The 19,293-nt window shown below is 39.6% G+C and overlaps 1 long non-coding RNA gene across 2 annotated transcripts in view; it reads left to right on the plus strand.

Annotated features, from left to right (window-relative positions):
* The window catches only part of LOC122813313, a 376,648-nt gene that overhangs the window by 313,909 nt on the left and 43,446 nt on the right, over positions 1 to 19,293 (plus strand). Inside the window, exon 3 of one of the 2 annotated variants that reach the window (XR_006366660.1) lies at positions 6,776 to 6,889. The exons of the other annotated variant lie outside the window; for it this stretch is intronic. This is a non-coding gene — a long non-coding RNA (uncharacterized LOC122813313). Of the gene's footprint in view, positions 1 to 6,775; positions 6,890 to 19,293 lie in introns of those variants that run through there. 2 annotated transcript variants of the gene reach the window in all.

Here is a 19,293-nt window from a genome sequence, read left to right on the forward strand (position 1 = left end):
AGCTTCAGTTTCAGGGGCACAAATCCCCACCAAGAAATCTGAAATGGCTTTGGAGCCTAGGGAGCACATAAAATGCTCTCCTGTACAGTCTCCTAAACCTGTTCCTGCATCAGAGCCAAAATCAAAAATTCCTAAGCATTCGGATCTGACCTCCTTGGATCCGACACTTGTTGTGTCGAAAACACCTCGCTGTCAAAGTCCTTGCTTTTCTCCAGAGCCGGTCTTTGCCAAGCACTGATTTCCTATATTACAGGCAACACCAAGATAATTGTCTTATCCACCTTCTAGGTCTTCTTCTATTAGACTCTCCTGAAGTCTATCCAAGGCAGATGTGGATAGGATGATAAGATAATTCCTCAGAACTCAGATCCAGGTTTGGCGGGGGGGGGTTACTGCTTCCGTCTCCCATCGGATCCATGAGCCTTCAGCCTGTTTCCCATTCCATTGTATCTCCTTCTCTGATCCTGCTACTGAATTTGGATCCCTCGGATCTGAGGACCCAGAGAGTTGACGTGTCAGATACATAGCCTCTTCTTTGACTCCGATGGTATCCTTGTTCAGCGTCAACCCCCCCCCCTTGAGCAGGATGAGTCTTTGAGCCAAAGCATTGGTGCCGGATTTGGGGGTGGGATTTTATTGACTCTGAGAGTTTTGGAGGCTTCACTTCTCCTTGGAGCCTCAGTACTGGACAGCTTGGGTCCAACTCCAGGCAAGTCCGGGGCTTACTGGCACCTGGAGTTTCAGCTTCTCCCAGTACTTCTACTTTTGAGATGGTGGAGAGGGTTTTCTCATACCTGAGACCTTTTTTGACTCTCCCTTCTTCAGATCCTGCCACCATTCCTCCTTCAGATCAGACTGCTGAGCCTCACTCCTATTCCACAGGGACAGCTGGCCCGTTCGAGCTTCCACGCAGTTAGTGCTCAGGAACTTCTCATTTGTTCCGATACCTCTCCAGATCATCCCAATGAAGAGGTCCCCTGGAGGAAAGTGTGCAAAAAAATGCACTTTAATTCCCCTCAGTAATCTTTAACTGAAGATGCCAACTTTGATTAGAGATCCTTAGCTAAAATGGTGGATGGTCTTCAGATTCCCTTTCCCAGGAGGAGTCAGTGTTCCTAGAAGCCTTTGGGTCTGGCCCATCTGCATCTTGGATTTTCCTTGTGGTGGATGATCTCATTGATCTTGTGTCCTGCCAGGCATGGATGGGGCCAGATACCGTAGAACCAATTCCATGTCACCCAGACAAGAGTCTTGCTCCACCCAAAGACAGACTTTTCTGGAATAAGGGAGTTCATGTAGATACCATGGTTGTGGCGGCAACCACTAAGAAGGAGCTGGCCTATAAAAGCTCCTTTGTTCATTCCCCTAATAGAGAGTCTAGGGTGATGGACAGTTTTGGAAAGTACGTTTATGCCTCAGTAACCTTTGCCTTACAGTAACTCAATTATTTGGCGCATTCTGAAAATAAAAAACAGAGAACAAGGTGACTCCAACCAAGTAAAATCCAAAAGTTTAAAATAAGAGCCAAGGCAAACTATGCATCATGGCTAACTAGGGAAACTAGAGCCCTTCTAAGGTTAAGGGATACAGCTTGGAAAATTTGGAAGAATACAATACTAGCATAGCCAAACAAAGTTACCTACAACTTAGAAATCAGGCCAAGAGACAAACTAAACTCGATAGACAAAATTACTTTCTCAGTTTCCAAAACAAACATTCAAAAGATCCCCAAAAGTTTTGGCATGCCGTTAACTCTCCTAAAACCAGGCAAAACTACCACTCCCACTCCTAACTCCACGAATGACAGCAAGGACATTGCCTCTCAATTCAATCACAACTTTACAGAATCCGTCTTAACATTATCCTCCCAGCTATCCAAAAACAGTTCTACATATAACCTAACCAAATGCCCTGACAACATCCCATCCTTTACGGTCTCACCCATTGCCACCTCAGCAATTAAAAAACACCTCCCAAAATTGAAACCTACCAGCCAACTTCCTGAAAATAGCTGCTGAATCCTTATCCTACCCCATTTCTATTCTTATCAGTCGCTCCATACAAGAAGCATATGTCCCACAGCTGTGGAAGGTATCATACATTATTCCACTACATAAAGGCAGAAACTCTTATGAATACTCAAATTATCACCCCATTGCCATTCTGTCCCCCTTATCTAAAATACTAGAGAAATGTATACATTCGCAGGTAACACAATTCCTAAATTCACACCATCTCCTCTCACCTACACAGCATGGCTTCCAACAATACCATAGCACAACCACCGCTCTGCTCTTTTTCACCAATCTGATCAACCAACATAGAAATAATAACTTTGTATCTGCAATATTTCTAGACCTCTCCAAAGGATTTGACATGGTTTCACATTCCTTACTGCTAGATACCCTGACATCCCTATCCTTTGCCCCTTCCGCTATCACCTGGCTTAAAAGCTATCTGTCAAATAGGCAACAATTTGTCCAATGGCAAAGTGTACTATCCCTCTTACTCCCAACTACCATAAGAGTACCACAAGGCTCCATATTAGGCTTACTTCTTCTCTTCATATTTACCAATAATCTCCATACCACCACACAGCTTGCTTCACTTATACAATACGCTGACGATTCAAATTTTATCTGTTCAGCTCCATGACTTCCCACCCTACAACAACTCAACCAGGAATCCTTTAGCTCTGTGAAAAGTTGGATCACTCAGATCCAACTTATCCTAAACCTTAATAAAACCAAATTACTACTTTTCACCCCCAACAAAACCATTTCCACCCCTCTATCTTTCACTATCTCCACCAAAATGGGAATTTTATTATCTCTCCCTCTGACCATACCAAACTCCGAGGTGTTGAAATTGATAAAAGTCTAAACTTCAACGTCCACATTTCACAAACTATCAAAAAAGTCCATAAAAAAATTGGAACACTATTTAGGCACAGGAAATCCCTTTCGAAACAACCACGGATTGCCCTAGCCCAAACTCACTTCTTGTCTACCGTAATGTATGCTGCTCCAATTCTTACCCAGCTTAGAAAACTTGACCTTGCCAGACTCGAATCATGTTATAATAAAATTGCCAAGTTTGCAAACAACTCCACTTTTAGAACCCACCATTGCCAAGCTGTAAGGGAAATGCAGTGGCTGGAACTTCCCCAGCTATTAACCTATCACCAATTAGTCGTTGTCTACAATGTGGTAACACATCCAAAAAAAAAAACCCTGAACTAGGCCAACTTCTCACCCACTATAATACAAATCATCCTCTCCAATCTTCTGACAGATCCCTCCTCTGTCTCTCTAGGGCTAACATTACTGCAGGAAAAGCACTGTTCTGCCACTCCATAGCTAGAACCTGAAATAATCTCCCTCCTGCTCTAATTTCTGCCCCTACCTCTTCTCACTTTAAAAACTCACTTAGAACACACTTAAAGGATAGGTGGCTATGCCCATGTATTACATAAGTCCACAAATTATTCCACTTGTATACCTCACTTCCTAATATACCTACTGTTATACCTACTGTAATATATGTTACAGTCTAGGTCTTCTCCTAATGCTGATTGAATTTGCATACTTATTTTGTTATTAATCATGTGTAACTATTTTTTCCTGTATATATAGGTCTCATGTCTTCTGCTGTATACTGCATTTTAACATATTGTTTGAAAATTCTCTGTATACTGTATTTTAACATATCGTGTAAAATTTTACTTACTGTGGAGCTTTTTTCCCTGGGCCTCCGCTGAAAATGGATCTGTGTCCAGTTGGACCATCCCGGTTAACAAATGTAAAATAAAATAAATAAATAAATAAATTAAAACATATGTAAACTAATGTTAGTGATGGGTATGTAAACAAGAACAAATGTTATTTACGTAGGTGATTCATCTTTCAAGGGATTTGGCAAATTCTACCAGCTTAGAGAGAGAGAGATTTAATTAAGGAACTCTCTAAGTCTAGTCCTGGGTCTATGTCGGCGGAGGAATAGAAACATTTTTCTTGTAATGTATCCATGAGGTTAATCTCGTATGCAGCAGAAGGTTCCTCATGGACAGCGGGTTTAGGCAATAGTCATCAGGAGACATGCTTGGATGTGCTTGTGTGACTTTGCAGAGCCCTTTAGATCTTCTTTCATCAGTCCTTCCTTTGATACATCTTCTTTGTTTGAAAGAAACACTTTCCTTTAGTGAGCAAGATGGAAAGGCCTTCTCTGCCATGAGAATTCACTTTTCTACCCAGCAAAGATCCTTTTCTAGGAATCAGTGTGGTGGTAAGATGTGGTTTCAAATTCACAAGGACCTTTTCAAGATGCACGAGGAGAAATTTCTCCCAGAGGTAGAGGGTGAAATTCCAGTCGAAGACACCATCCTCACAGCAGAGGGGATCCACAAAACCAAGAGTTTTGAGATTCTTTTTCAGACAGACCCTTTCAGTGCTCCTGAAGGGTTACCCAACTGCTCTTTTCCGGAGGTAGTTGGGGGGGGGGTGCTTATCTTTGCACCCGGAAGACCGGGCATCCATCACAAAAGACATCTGAGTGCAAAAAATTATATCCAGAGGATATTTTATTCCTTTTTGGCAAATTCCCACACTCAAACGGAAAAATCTTCTTGATGTCCCACCCAATCATTGGGAGTTAGCAGCTCTAGAAGTTCAAAAACTGCAAGACAAAAGGGTCATCCAGGAAGTCCCACCATACAAGAGAGGATTTAGAACTTACTCAAGGTCCTTTTTAGTGCCAAAGAAAACGGGACCTAAGGTCCATTTTGGATCTCAACAATCTAAATCAGTTTGTGAAGAACTCCACGTTCTGGGTGGTCACAGTTCAGACTATTCTGCCTCTTCACAGAAAGGCAATTGGATGTGCTTCATAGATCTCCAGGATGAGTACTATCACATCAAAATGAACATACAGTCCCGGAGATATCTGTTTTTTCAACTGGGGGCCAGTCATTATCAGTTCACAGTCATGCTCTTTGGGCTCATCACAGCCCCCAGAGTATTCATCAAATGTATGGCAATGCTAGCAGCTCATCTCAGACTGCTCGGATTCAGAGTGTTTCCTTATGTAGATGACTGGCTTCTCAGGAGTGAGGTCTCTAGGAAGAGAATGTGTGAAAGCCAGTTAAAGTCTTAGAGCTTATAGGAGCTCACCTGAACACAATCCCAGTTGGCCTTTTTTTCCTACAGAGTACAGATCTTAAAATTTTATGTCATTTAGATTCTTTCACATCCTAGTCCCCCAGCAAAGTTGATTCTTCAAGCCTTAGGGTCACTGGCAGCAGCGATTACACTGCTGCTAACTGCTTACTTCCACATGCAGATTTTTCAGTGGACTCTGGTAAGTTCAGTGGTTGATTCTTCAACAGCCTTTGAACCATCCCATAAAACTTTCTAACGTTTGCAAAGATTCTCTACTTTGGCGTATTCCGTTTGTCAGAGATGTCCTTTTGCACTTCCACCCCCAATAACCACTGTAATTATGGGCATCTCACACTTAGGGTGGGGGAGAGACATTTCTTGGGATGGACTGATCAAGGCATGTGGTCCTCAGAAAAGACCAATCTGCATGTCAACGTCCTAGAGATATGAGCGGTCCATTTAGCATTGCAGACTTTTTGGAACTCTCTCCGTCTGGGAACAATTGCTATATAAAAGACGTTGGTGGTCTGGTGCATCAACAAATGGGGGGAACCAGGTCCTACACCTTTGCTAAGAAGTAATGAGAGTGTGGCAGTGGGCGATCTCCTCCAACTGCTTTCTTCTAGCAATGCATATTCCAGGGAAGTCCAACATTCTAGCTGCAAGCTCAGCAGGTCTATTCTGATTCCCCATGAGTGGTCTCTCAACCAAATGGTGGTGGAGAGAATCTTCCATCTATGGGGTCTGCCTTGCTGCAACCTCTTTGCCTTAACCCTCAACAAGAAGTACAGCAGGTTCTTTGCTCTAATCCCCCCTCAGGGGGGAGTCACAGAGAGATGCTGTAGTCCATGTTTGGTCCTCCAGTCTCCTGTACACATGCCCCTTCCCTTTCTTTCTGGTGAGACCTAAGGGATGCTCCTTTGTGAACCTGATAGTTCCTTGTGTGAGCTTCAGCTTCCTTTTCAATGCCTGTATCCTCCTTTTTATATCAGTTTGGCTTCATGCATATGTTATTTGGGACAGCAAACTTGGTCTGAAGTATGCTAGGAAGATAGGACATTATGGGTAAAGGAACAAGCTCGAGAGATGATTCCATGAATCTGGTAAAAGAGGTGGAGTCGGATCTGAGGTCTGATCCAAGACCCATCAGTTGAAGAAGAAGGGCTGGGAGGGTGGCCTAATGGTTAAGGTGTTTGCCTTACAAACACATGGTACAGGGTTTGAATCTCACAGGGAATAATTAGCTAGGCTTAAATGGCTCGCAAGGGCAGTTAGCCTAGTACTAATCTATGAACCTATGAACCTATCTATAAGAATGAAAATGGAGACCGATACATCATTATGGTGAGTACATAACTTTTGTTTTTACCATGCAACTCTGACACTACATCCTTATTGATGAATACAAATTATTTTACTGATTGTTTCTGAAACATGGGTGATGTGTCTCATAATCTAAGTTAAGAACATGCTGTGAGAACCTTAATTTCTTATGTAGACATACTACAGAAATTGTAGCTCCTCTCCAAAGATTTGAACATTTATGTGGTATAACTGCTGTGGTTATTTTTTTCCAGGTTGTCTCACCTTATAATTTATTGCATCTACTTTCTTTACAGTTTCATAAGATGATCACCACTTCGCAGGAAACTTGTTTTCAGCAGTGGGCATTGACACAACAACTTTATCTTCTGGTCTGCATTCCCTGAAATAAACATTTCTGTCATACAGTCTGTGTTGTGTCACTTGTACTGTTTTCATATGTTTTGCCATTGCAGGCATTTTAGACATGTTCTGTGGGTTTATAAATGCTCTGTCATGCCTTCAAGGGGCTGTTTTCCTCCTTCAGTGTTCCTTATCTAGGAAGCCTCTGAAATGCCTTCCATACAGGAGTTCAAATGGTAAGAATCCATCTGAAGCTTGGGGCACTTTCTTTACACCAAAGAGAAAATATGGCAGCAGTTGGTCTCAGTTTCTCCTGTTTATATCTGCAGCCTTTTGTAATGCAGACTTTAAAGCTTCTCTAAAGCGTGTCGAGTGTGGTACATAGATAAAAATTGACAAAGTTAATGCATTACGTTGAACATGAAATGGATTCTTTTGTTAGTAAAAACTTCCTTGTGAATTCCTACCCTAGAAAAATTGTACTAGTTGTTTTGCTATGGACTTTACAGTAACTCTTTGTAGGAGTACTTTCCAAAGAAATTGTGTTGCATAATCAGTAATTACCAGGATATGCAGATGGCCCTTAATCATTTTTTGCTATTCATTTAAATGGGATGCTCACAATGGGTGAGGGTGTTAGAGTTTGTAAGCCTTGGACTGGGTACTGTTCTTAACATCCTGGGCATATTGCACAAAAAATTCTTTATATCCTTCCTAAGGTTCCCTATTAAGTAAGCAAACGCTTAATATAGCATATGCTGTTTAATCGACAACTAAATGTCGAAACAGCAAAATCCTGAAGAGACGAACAGCGATTTTTTTCCCTGGGGAAAAAATCACTGGGCCGTTTTCAGGACTTTGCCATTTCCTCCACTGTGGTGCGATCTCATAGTTGGTATATTTAAGTAGAGGGTGGGGCAGGGGGCACAGTCCCCCACATCAGGGGGGGATCACTGTTCTGTTTGTTCAAAATTTTGTGTTTTTGTTTTTTTGGGGGGTCAGTTATACAGCTTTCGCTGTTATAATACTGACCCTTTTCTAATACCAGATAGAACAATCTAGCTATAGTCCTAACTTTTTTCAGGATTCTTAAATGACCATCCAGAAATGTGGCTATGTACTGACTTCAGTACAAGTGTTCTAAACAGACTTGGAACTAATAACTGTTTTAGTATCTGCTCTTTGCCTTGGTTACCCTCTAGAATAGGTCACTTTTTAGTTCAAAGTATGGGTATGATGTGGGACTGTTCCTTTTCTGTGATCTCTCATCTACTGTTTCTAGATTTTCTCTATGTCTGTTTAACGTATCATGATCCCCACGGAACCTTCTTGAAATTGACTTGGCTTATCTAGAGGTAAGTCAAATCAGCATTATTTTTTTTATCAATTTTATGACATGAAGTGGAGAATATGGTCTCTTCTCCTGTGAGTAAAACTACAGCATTCTCCCCTTCATCTAGTTATGAATAAGGCAACTCATTAAAATAATTTTATTTCCAGGGCAAGTGATTGTTTTTCTTTCTCCTTTTCAGTATTTTATTTTATTTTATTGTATTTACCCTTACAGTCCTGCTTCTGCTTCTGACTGCTTTCTGCTTTGTCACAGCAGGGAAGCGGTTAAGACTCTGTTCAGGATCTTTTTTCCTTTTTTAATTCACTATAGGATTGATATGTTTCTTCTCTGGTATCTACATCTAGTTTCATTAGTATACTATTAAGTTTGGGCTGTTATCTGCCAGTTTTTATAGAGACCTCTTTTATTATTTTAACCATTTGAGTATTTTGATAAGACACAGTATAAAACCTGTATAATCCTTCCACCTAGAGCCAAATCTAAACTCCCTTTTGTGTCTTATAGACCTATTACTATTTTCTTATAGGGGCAGTATATTTCTAATACTATATCTAGCCAAACTTTTCCCCAGATCTAATATAGCTCTTTGAGTCAGGAAAGTCCTGTACAGTTGTCACAGCATGTGCTAAGTTGGTAGCTACTAGGTGTAACTAGAAGGTTTTGTATTTCTACCTGTGTTATAGAGTACTCCCTTTTTTCCCATGTGCACGTATTACCTCTGTTTCTGTTTTACTAGTTGTTCTAGCCTTACAAATATATTCAAACTAATGTGGTCATTCTCCCTGAATGCACCAATGTGTACACTTTTCTCTAGTCTTCTTTTGACAAGTTTAGTAACAACAGGGTGACAAAAGCAGTGTCTACATTTAACAGTAGTTAAAAACTCAGCAACATTGCAGTTTTTAGATGTGTTTTTAGGAATAGTTTGTTGGCTAGCATTAACAGTTTATTATTGTCACTAACTGTGCAATGCTTGTCTGTATGCCCTTTTTTAGGACATGTAATGCAAACAGTTTCAGACCATAATATTTCTGTATGTTTGTATTGAAATAGACCAATTTAAGTGAAGGCCTATTGCTAATCCTTGGCATACCAGGTCATTGTTAAAGTTTGCAGTTTCAGTTAACAGAAGATGATTAAAAAAAAAAAACAGAGCTGTTCAGAAGACATAGAATCACTATGGAATGCCCGCTTTCTTAAGTTACTATTGCATGCTGTTTTAAACTTATCTACAGCCAAGATTTCTAGAATGAGGTTTGAGACACAGTTTTATAGTCAGCTCTTTGTGGCCTTACTGGTCTGTCCATACTCAATATCCAGTTGTGAAGCTTAACAGACTATATGCTTCAGGTGAAACTCCACCCCTTGTGAAATGTTTTCATTTTAGTATGTGTCAGTTTTCCCAGTTCATGTACACATTTAGTGTGTCCATGGTTAAATAGGATGAAAGAATTTTGGCCCACTCGAATTGAAGTAATTTCTCTCTTAACGTCTTGCCTTCTGAATGCCACCAGATAGGCCTTCATATAATTTTCCTTTCCTAGTGTCTTCAAAAGGCTACTACCATTTGAGATTCCTAGAAGGTTGGAAAGTGGTTTACTATTATGGAAATCTGTTGCAGGATGAACAGATGTTCAGTTTGTGATTGGAGACTGAGCAGACATATTGGTCAGTAGCTATGCTTTTTTCTAAGAAACCTTTCTGAAGAGCTGTAGTAGATTTCACCAAGATCTCCAGTAATGTGTCTGTTTTTGTGCAGAGCTTAGCAGCTTCAGTTCAACAAAAGTTTTTGCCTCATAGGCAAAGGTCACATACAGAAATGCAGCTGCTCTTTCTTTAACTCAATGTACTTCCACAAGGACTCTTTTCTAGAACAGATAACAGATCAACATAAGGTCCCCCAAAACAAATCCTTTTATTGCTATGAGGATTCCTTTGACCAGAACAAATCCCTATATGGTCGGGAGGATTTAACAGTTTCTGTTTTAGGTTCTGGTATGAAACACTGACTTTCTGAAAGTCAAAGTTTCATTCAACCAACAAAAAATGCTGAAAACCGAAAGGGCAAAACACTGCCATTTTCTTGTTGTGTGGCACCCACACTCCCTAAACTTATATATACCAACTCATAGAAGAAGAAATCTCCCTAAAAAGGGAATCATTGCTGGTGCACACTTATAAATTACAACAGCAATGATTTTCTGTGGAGAATACTATTCAGCATTATGCTGTTAGCCATTTTTTCTTGAGAGTTACTGAAGCTCGTGCAAATTCTCCTTGAACTTGTGTGTGGAACCCCTGTTTTATCAGAATTCTCATGTAATACAGCCTGGGTTCCTACCAGAATAAAAGTTAATATTCACTCAGGAGACATAATTCTTCTTTGTAGTCAGTTAGAAATTGATACTCATGCAAAGCTTGCATTCATTATTATTATGTTGGGAGGTCTCAGGCAGACCAAGTAGGAAAGTCACTGTTATAAAAAAAAAATGTTTCTTTTTTCAATGTAGAGTATGCTGTAGTAATTAAAAAACATTGTATCTAATGTTGTAATTTTCATTCATTCCTCAACGGATGGGTAACGGATCTGACTTGGCTGCTTTTCTTCCAGACTCTGGATCAGACTCTCAAGCTCCTCTTTTACCCATAATGACCCTTGCTACTACTTTACCTCAGATCTTGTTTGCCATTCAAACGGTTTGGATAAGGATCGTGCCCTCTTGAGTTATAGGATATTTTTTATTTTTTTCTGGTAATATTGTAAGTAAAGAATAGATTTTTCTTTTCTAGTTATTCCTTGCTGGTCATCTGTATTCTTCCCTTCACCCTTACCATTTTTCTTTCTTCATTTAACTGTTTTGTTACCTAGCTAGTGTTTCTGCTTTTCTCATGTAACTCTCCATTACCATTGGTAATTTCTCTCTTTCTCTAATACTTCTTTTATTAGAGTAGTGTTATAGTTACCATTTGTAAAACAAAACGCGAATAAAAGACCAAAAATGGCTGTCCACACTAATTCTTCAGTTGAGCGCTTTCTTCCATTTTAATATAAACGAACTTCATCAGCGCTCATCTGAAGAATTAGTGTGGACAGTCATTTTTGGTCTTTTATTCATGTTTTGTTTTACAAGTGTTTTACAGTTTTTTTCATGAAATTGGTGTTTGTTTTTTTATTAGTTATAGTTACCATTGTTGGTAACTCTTTTCTTTTGCTTCCCTATCCAAAAAAAAAAACCCAAAAAACAAAAAAAAATTTTTTCATTCTATTATTGGCCTTCTCCTCTTCTTCACTGTGGCAGAGAAGCCAACCAAATTTAAGAAATGCTCTTCCTGTTGGCATAAGATCACCCAGTTCTGATACCCACATGGAGTGCATTTATTGTTTAGGCCGTACTTACCTGGATTCCCCCTGTAAGATTTGTGCGGGGTTTAATATCAGGGTCATTAGCGACAGAAGAAATAAACTAGTTCTTAAAGTCCTTCTTCCTCTCTTTTGGTATCGCGGCCTCAAACCCCCTCAAAAATGAAGTTGTCTTCAGAGCTAAGTAAGTATATGTATTACTACTTTATTAATTTGTACTTGTGGAGTATCTCTTTGTGTATAGTTTAGATGTGTTTGTTTCTTTCATTGATGTTTTGTTATTTACACAGAAAACTGTACATAACTTGAGAATGATTATTCATCTATTTCAGTATTAATAAAGCTGTTTAAAAAAAAAAAAAACTAAGTAAGCATAGGTAACGCTGTCGTCCTTGGTCTCCAAAATCTGCTCTGATATCAGAGCCATCGGCCAATCTTGTTAAACACTCGGATCAGACTTCCTTGGATCTGACTCCTTCTACTGTTAAGTCATATCAACCCTGGAGCCCTTGGTTCTCTTCAGAGCTGATTTCTCTACAGCTCCAATTACCATTTTTGCATGAGGTTTTCTCTCCCTCCTTCTACTTCTTCATCCATCAGGTCCTCCCATAGTCTGTCCAAAGCTGATGTGGATAGGATAATGAGGAAATTTCTCAAGTCTCAGATTCAGACAGGTTTTACTGGCTCCAGCTCCCATTGGATCCATGAGACTTCAACCAGTTTCATATCCCATCATCTCTCCTTCTCTGACCCAGCCAGTGATTTTGGAGCTGTCAGATCTGATAGCCTTGAGAGATGATTTGCCCGATAGTTTCATCTTTGCCTCCAACCATATCCCTGACTTGCTCAGCACCTCTTCCCCTTCAGCAGGATGAGTCTGGGAGCCGAAGCATTGGCAGTGAATCCAGGGGGATATCTTCAACTCTGAGACTCTCAGAGCTGCCACTTCCCCTCAGAGCCTCAGTGCTGGCAGCTCATGTCAGACTTCTCCCTCAGATCAGAGATCTGTGCAGAGTCGGTGCCTGGCAGCACCAGGAGTTTCTGCTCTGGTGAGGTTGGCCTCGACATCTCCTATTCCCTCTGCTTCCAAGGAGACAAAAAGGTTATTTTCTTATCAGAGAACACTCTCAAGTCTTACTTCTTCGGATCCTATCCCCTTTCGGATCCAGTTTCTGAGCCTTATCCAGTTATACCACAGGGACAGATGGCCCATATGAACATACAGGCAGTTCCAGTCCAGAAGCTTCTCTTCTCATCCAATACCTCTCCAGACCATCCCACTGAGGAGATTCCCCAAAAAAGGCTATGTAAAAGGAGACACTTAGATTCCCCCCCTCAGGAATCTCTTACTGAATACACCAATTCTGATGAAGGGGATGGATCCCCAAGGCCACCACCACCTGAAGACTTCTCCTTGAGAGACATTCTAGAGATCCTTCACCAAAAGGTAGTTGGTCCTCTGAATCCCCATTCCCAGGAAGAATTGGTGTTCCTTGAAGCTTTTGAGTCTGACACATCTACGTCCTGGGTTCCCCCTAGGCAGATGATTTAATAGAACTTGTCTCCTGCTGGGCTTGGAAAGAGCCAGATACCACAGAATTTATTCCCTGTCACCCAGACAAGATCCTAGCTTCACCCAAGGACAGATCCTTTTGGAGTAAGGGAATTCCAGTAGATGCCGTGGTTGTTGTGGCAGCTACCATAAAGGAGCTAACTGAGCAGAACTCCTTTTTCCATCCCCCTAACAGAAAGTCTAGGGCTTTGAGCAAGTTTGGAAAGCATGTCTATACATCAGCAACGTTTGCTTTATGGTCATTTAATTATTTGGCACACTTTACTAGATTACAGAGTGTCTTAATTAAGGAACTCCGTAATTCTACCCCTGAGTCCATGTCAGCAGAAGGACAAAAGTTTTTTTCTATGTAGCTAGTGACCTTACAGTCCATCTCCAGTGCATCCATGAGGTTATTCTCTCATGCAGCTGAGGATTCCTCACAGGCTGCGGGTTCAGGCATAGCCATCAGGAGACATGCTTGCATGTGTTTCTGTGATTTCATGGAACCCTTCAAGACTTCTTTCATCAATACTTCCTTTGATGGATCTTTCTTGTTTGGGCCCACTGTTAAAGATGTACGTTCCCAGAGTGAACAGGATGGAACAACCTTATCTGCCATGGGAATCCATTTTTCTACCCTGCAAAGATCTTTCTCCAGTAATCAACACAGTAGGAAAAATATGTGGTTCCATAAATCCCAAGGTCCTTTTCAAGATTCACTAGGGGAAATTTCTCCCAGAGGCAAAGCTGGAAGTAATAATGGAAGCCGCCATCCCTGAGGCAGAGGGATTCCACAAAACCAAGGGTTCTGAGATTCATTTTTGGATAGGCTCTTTCAGCACTCTTGAGAGGTTACCTGACTGTTCTTCTCTGGAGGCAGTTGGGGGCAGTTGTCTTTGAACCCAGACATCTGGACAGCCATCACAAAAGATTCTTGGATGCAAAGGATCATATCCAGAGGTTATTTCATTCCCTTTTTATAAACACTGGCAGCCCAACAAAAACATCTCCCCAATGTACCACCGAATCAGAGGGAGTTAGCAGCTCTAGAAATTCAAAAGCTGCTGGACAAAAAGTCATCCAAGAGGACCCACCAGATCAAACAGGATCTGGAGTTTACACAGGGTTCTTTTTAGTGCCAAAGAAAACAGGAGACATGAGACCAGTTCTAGATCTCAGTCAACTAAATTAATTTGTAAAGAACTTCAAGTTCTGGATGGTCATGGTACAGTCCATTCTCCCTCTTCTTTGGAAGGATGACTGGATATACTCCATAGACCTTCAGAATGCATACTATCACATCAAAATGAACAGATGTTTGGAAATATTGGATATTGTTAAACTTGTAGGGGACTGACTCTAAAGCATATGCCCTACTTCATGTCATTAACATCTGAAGACTAAAATCAGTAACCTGGAAATTGACAAATGTGGGGTTACAAAGCAATAATTAAATTTGTGAAACAGAACAGACCAAGAACATCTGGAAATATTGGACTTGTTTGGACTTTGTTAAACTTGTAGGGGACTCTAAAGCATATGCCTTACGTCATGTAATTAATGTTTGGAAAAATACTCAGGAGAGGGTAAGAGGGGAGAGAGAGCCAAGTAAAACTATTTTTTTCTTAACAGCATTACATAAGTGGTGCATGATTTTCTCTGTTTGTTAAAGGGGAGTTTTTTCAGTTATTTTTAGTGTAATGAAGATACTAATGTAAATAGGTGTTTCTGTTTATTCTTTTTGTTTCTTTCATCCTTCTTCTCTCTTTCTCCTTGTTTAGTTTTAAGAAATGTAGGCACTGTAACGTAAAATAAAACAAAAAAGGGGGAGCTGGTTAAAAGAGCATGACAAAAGAAAAATTAGTGTGTTTTCCTCATTTTTCCATAGGGGAATGGTTGTGTTAAGGCCTTTAGCCTTGTATAGTAGCAAGTTTTGACAGAAAGCAAGTAAATGAAAAAGAATATTGAATATTTTAAGGTCTTTTTTTCTAGTAAACAGTCCTATATCTGGTTCTCATGTCACTAGCAGAAAATCTGATAAAGAGAAATGGCTTGGGGAAATGTGTTCTGAAAGCATTAAAGTGTTTTCTCAACTGGGAGAGCTATAAAAATAAGGCAAAACCAGACAGCACTTAATAGAATCACAGGCTCTACCATGCATCTTATTATGGATATGCTTTCTTTCTGTTTAGCTCAAGTCTGTGTGTGGTTGTCCATTTGTATGTTCCTATTAAGGGAGTTAAACTGCAATGTTTGAAGATGTACATATTTTTGTGTGTTATTATTAAGTTAGTAAGTTTTAGGGGTTAGTGTGTGTGTGTGTGTGTGTGTGTGTGTGTGTGTGTGTGTGTGTGTGTGTGTGTGTGTGTGTGTGTGTGTGTGTGTGTGTGTGTCTCTCTCTGTTTATTTGAGAGTTTTTAACAAAACAAAAAGTTCTGTAAGATGTGACATAGGCTGAAATAGAGTTGACAAGAAACAGTTGTATAAAGGATTAACCTGCCAAACAGTGCATGCACGCAAAAGGTGTTAAACATAAAAGGTGATAATATTAATTCCTCAAGAATATGATTCTTTCTATAATGTCTTTAGACATTAATAGTCTCACAGATAAATCCAAAAAAGAAAGAGTAGTGAACTATATTAAAAATGTAGAGTGCAAATAGCTATGCTACAAAAAATACACTTAGAAAGAACTGAACCTGTGAATTTGATAAAGGTTTTTAGGATGGTTATTCAGCAGAATACATGGGGCAAAGGAAGAGAGGAGTATTTATATTAGTTGTAGGAGGCGCTCCAATAGTAATAGAAGAAGAAAAAAGACAATAATGGTAGATTTGTAATACTAAGGGGCTACTGAAAAGGGAGGAGGATTACACTGGCATGTATTTATATTCCACCAAAAACTGCTATAATAGAGCTAAATAAAATTCTGGGAGAAATAATCAGCTTTCAGCAAGGAATATTATTTATATGTAGGGACTGGAATTTGATTTGCAACAGTGAAGATATGTCGGGGGGGGGGGCTCAGAAAGGGACATATAACAAAGGAGGGTAGATTGTTAAAGAAATTTATAAAAATATTTGGCACGGAAGATGTGATTTTAGTACTTGGAATTTGGAGCGAATTTACATATTATTCCCCAAGATGCAAAAACTGGGCTAGGCTAGACAGAATTTACATTTCACAGGAACATGTGCATTTAATTGAATATTTTGATATGCACCCAATAACTATTTCAGATCATATGCCAATAATAACTTAAAGAACAACACAGAGTAATGGAATAAAAATTAGACACTGGTGCCTTCCCACATATCTGTTGAAAAGAGAGGAATTTAAGGAATGGGTAGTGGAAATTACTCGGGTGCTATTAGAGAAGATAAAAACTTCTTCTGAAAATATAGCTAGGGAGTGGTATAAAATTAAATTGTAATTTAAAAATAAGGTGGAAATACAAGAAAGGGAGATATGGTTAAGAAGTAACAAGAATTATTTAGAAGGACTGACATATTAAAGTAGTGCAAAATAGGGGGAATCTCACAGAACAAGAAGAGGAGCAACTACAGAATGATAAGCAGAAAATAAGGGACTACCTTGATAACATGCATGTGTTCAGAAAGATTGCTGTTAAGCAACTGTTTTTTGATGATAATTCCAGAGCACAAAAACTTTTAGCACAATGACTCAGAATGTCACCAAGCGTAGGGAGCCTATTCCAAGGAAGATAACTAGAGATCCTGTGGAAGTATTAGAAATATTTTGGAAGTTCTATGAAAGTCTGTATAAAGTAGAGAAATATGGAAATCAAGAAAAGGTATAAATGGAAGTGTTTATGGAAGAATTAAATATGTCAAGGTTAGAGGGAGAGGAGGCTCAATTACTAACAGGGTAGGATGAGATAAAAATGTGATATATAACCAATCTACAGGAATGTACCCAGGATTAGATGGTATTCCTGTGGAAATTTGGAAGCTAGGAAGGAAAAAAACTGATGAAGATCTGGAAGGTTTTTACAGTATTTTAACAGGAGAAGCACCAGCATCCTGGAAGAAAACGGTAGCAGCTGTACTATCTAAAGAGTGTAAAGATCCATCAGATCCAGCTTCATTCAGGCCCATTTCAATACTAAATCATGATTGCAAAGTGTTCATGCCTATAATGGCTAAAAGAATGGCAAAAGTGATGCCAAAATTGATAGATATGGATCATTGTGGTTTTGTGGAGAGGAGGCAAACATTTGACAACATAAACAGAACTGTGATGATCCAGAGGGAAGCAGTAAGTAAGAAAATACCACTGTTGCTGGTTGGTTTGGATCCAAAGAAATTGACAGAGTAAGCTGGGATTTTTTGAGCAGACCAATGGAAGCATTTGCATTCCCTGATAAAATTATAAGGTTGATTAGGAGGATATATGAAGGTTTGGAGGCGAAAATTAAAGTGGGTGCGGTCCTCTCTGATAATCTCTGCTTGAGCAGAGGAACCAGGCAGGGGTGTCCTCTCTCCCCTTTGTTATTTGCATTTTAATTAGAACCACTGGCAAAGAGAATAAAGGATTCAGAAATTCAAGTATATAATTGGTATGGTAATCAAGAAAAGCTGGCTCTATTTGCAGATGACATTATTTTATACCTGACAAAACCAGAAAAGGACATGACAGTGCTGTGGAACATATTGAGACAGTTTCAGACCTTTTTGGAATACCAAATTAATGTAGCAAAAACAAAAGTAATAGCGGTAAATTATGTACCCACATATGAATTGGGGACATGATAAAATGAAGTATTTAGGAGTATGGATTAAAAGTGATACTGCTGTGGCTGCTAAGGATGTGTGGGAAGGGACTAGACAAAAATAATACAAAAACTGAGAAAATGGAAAGTCTGTTATATGGATATTGATAGTAAGATACAAGCAGTTAAAATGCTTTTAGTCCCTTTAGTCTTATACACTGGCCAGGCATGTCTTTATCAAACAGAGGAAAAGTTGTGGATAGTAATTAATAAAGAGCTGAAGGATTTTATCTGGGAGGGGAAGATGTAAGTGGGATGAGCTTATTCTTCCAATAAAACTGGGCAGATTGTGATTACCTGAGTTGAAGGGGTATCTCAGAGCAACACAGTTAAGGCTCCTATACATAACACAAGCAGAAAACTATAATTCAAGGTGGAAAGAGATGATGATGAAATGGGGGGAGCTCAAGTAACAGGGAGAGACTGGGATTTTGGATGCAGACCTTTAAGGAGAACAATAATAATCATACAGAATGTTATATTCAAAAAGTAGCAGAAGGTCTTCTAAGAACTAAGCCAACACAGGAATGGAGAAAAGAAATTCTGCCGATAGGAATGACTGCAATTAGGGATACCGACAATAGGCAAAAGGGGGTGGGAATGTATTGGAAAAAACTGGCAAAGGAACCAAGGTACTGGGAGCAAATAACTAAAGAGGGAAAGGTAATAGAATGGGAAGATGCCAAGAAGTTATACGGACTGCAGGCTAAAGATTGCCTTCCATATCCAGGATTAATATTAGAGTATAGGCAAAGAGAAAGAAATGTGGGGTGGGGTCCTAAACGAAAGACCAACACTGATAGAGATTTAGTAGACTCTAGAACAGAAGTGACAGTAAGAAAGGAATAATTAGTAGAGCATACAAAATATTGCACGATAACTATAAGAATTAATCAGAGGAGGTTAGGAAGGACTGAGAAGAGATTAGATAAGTAGTTCACTGGGGGGGGATATATGTATATCTCCCAAATATGCAACAAAATCTAGATGATTTGGGATCTTTGCCTGGAAGTGCTTACATAGGTATTTTTATACCTCAAGCAGACTTCAAAGAATTTTTCCTCAGGTAAACAGCAAATGTTGGAGGTGTGATGGGGTAGAAAAAGGTAACTGGGAACTTATTTTCCAGGAGTGTGATGAGTTTGTAGACTTTAAAGATTCTCTGCAGACTGCTCTGTCAGAGATGCTGGGTGAGCAAGTTGGAGTAACTAGGGAAATTATTTTTTGAGCTATGATACAAATTCGGAATTGCCTAGAGATAGTAAGGCCTTGCTGAGTCTAATTATGATGGGTGCCAAAAAAGCAATTACTAGAAAATGGAAATCAAAGTCTAAACCAACTTTACTAGAAGTAGTGAAGATAGTAACAGAGTTAAAACAACTGGAACTGGAATCTTTAAAAACCGGTAG

This window comes from Protopterus annectens, chromosome 10.part0, assembly GCF_019279795.1.
Source record: "Protopterus annectens isolate FY-2018-M chromosome 10.part0, PAN1.0, whole genome shotgun sequence".
Lineage (NCBI taxonomy): Eukaryota > Metazoa > Chordata > Ceratodontiformes > Protopteridae > Protopterus > Protopterus annectens.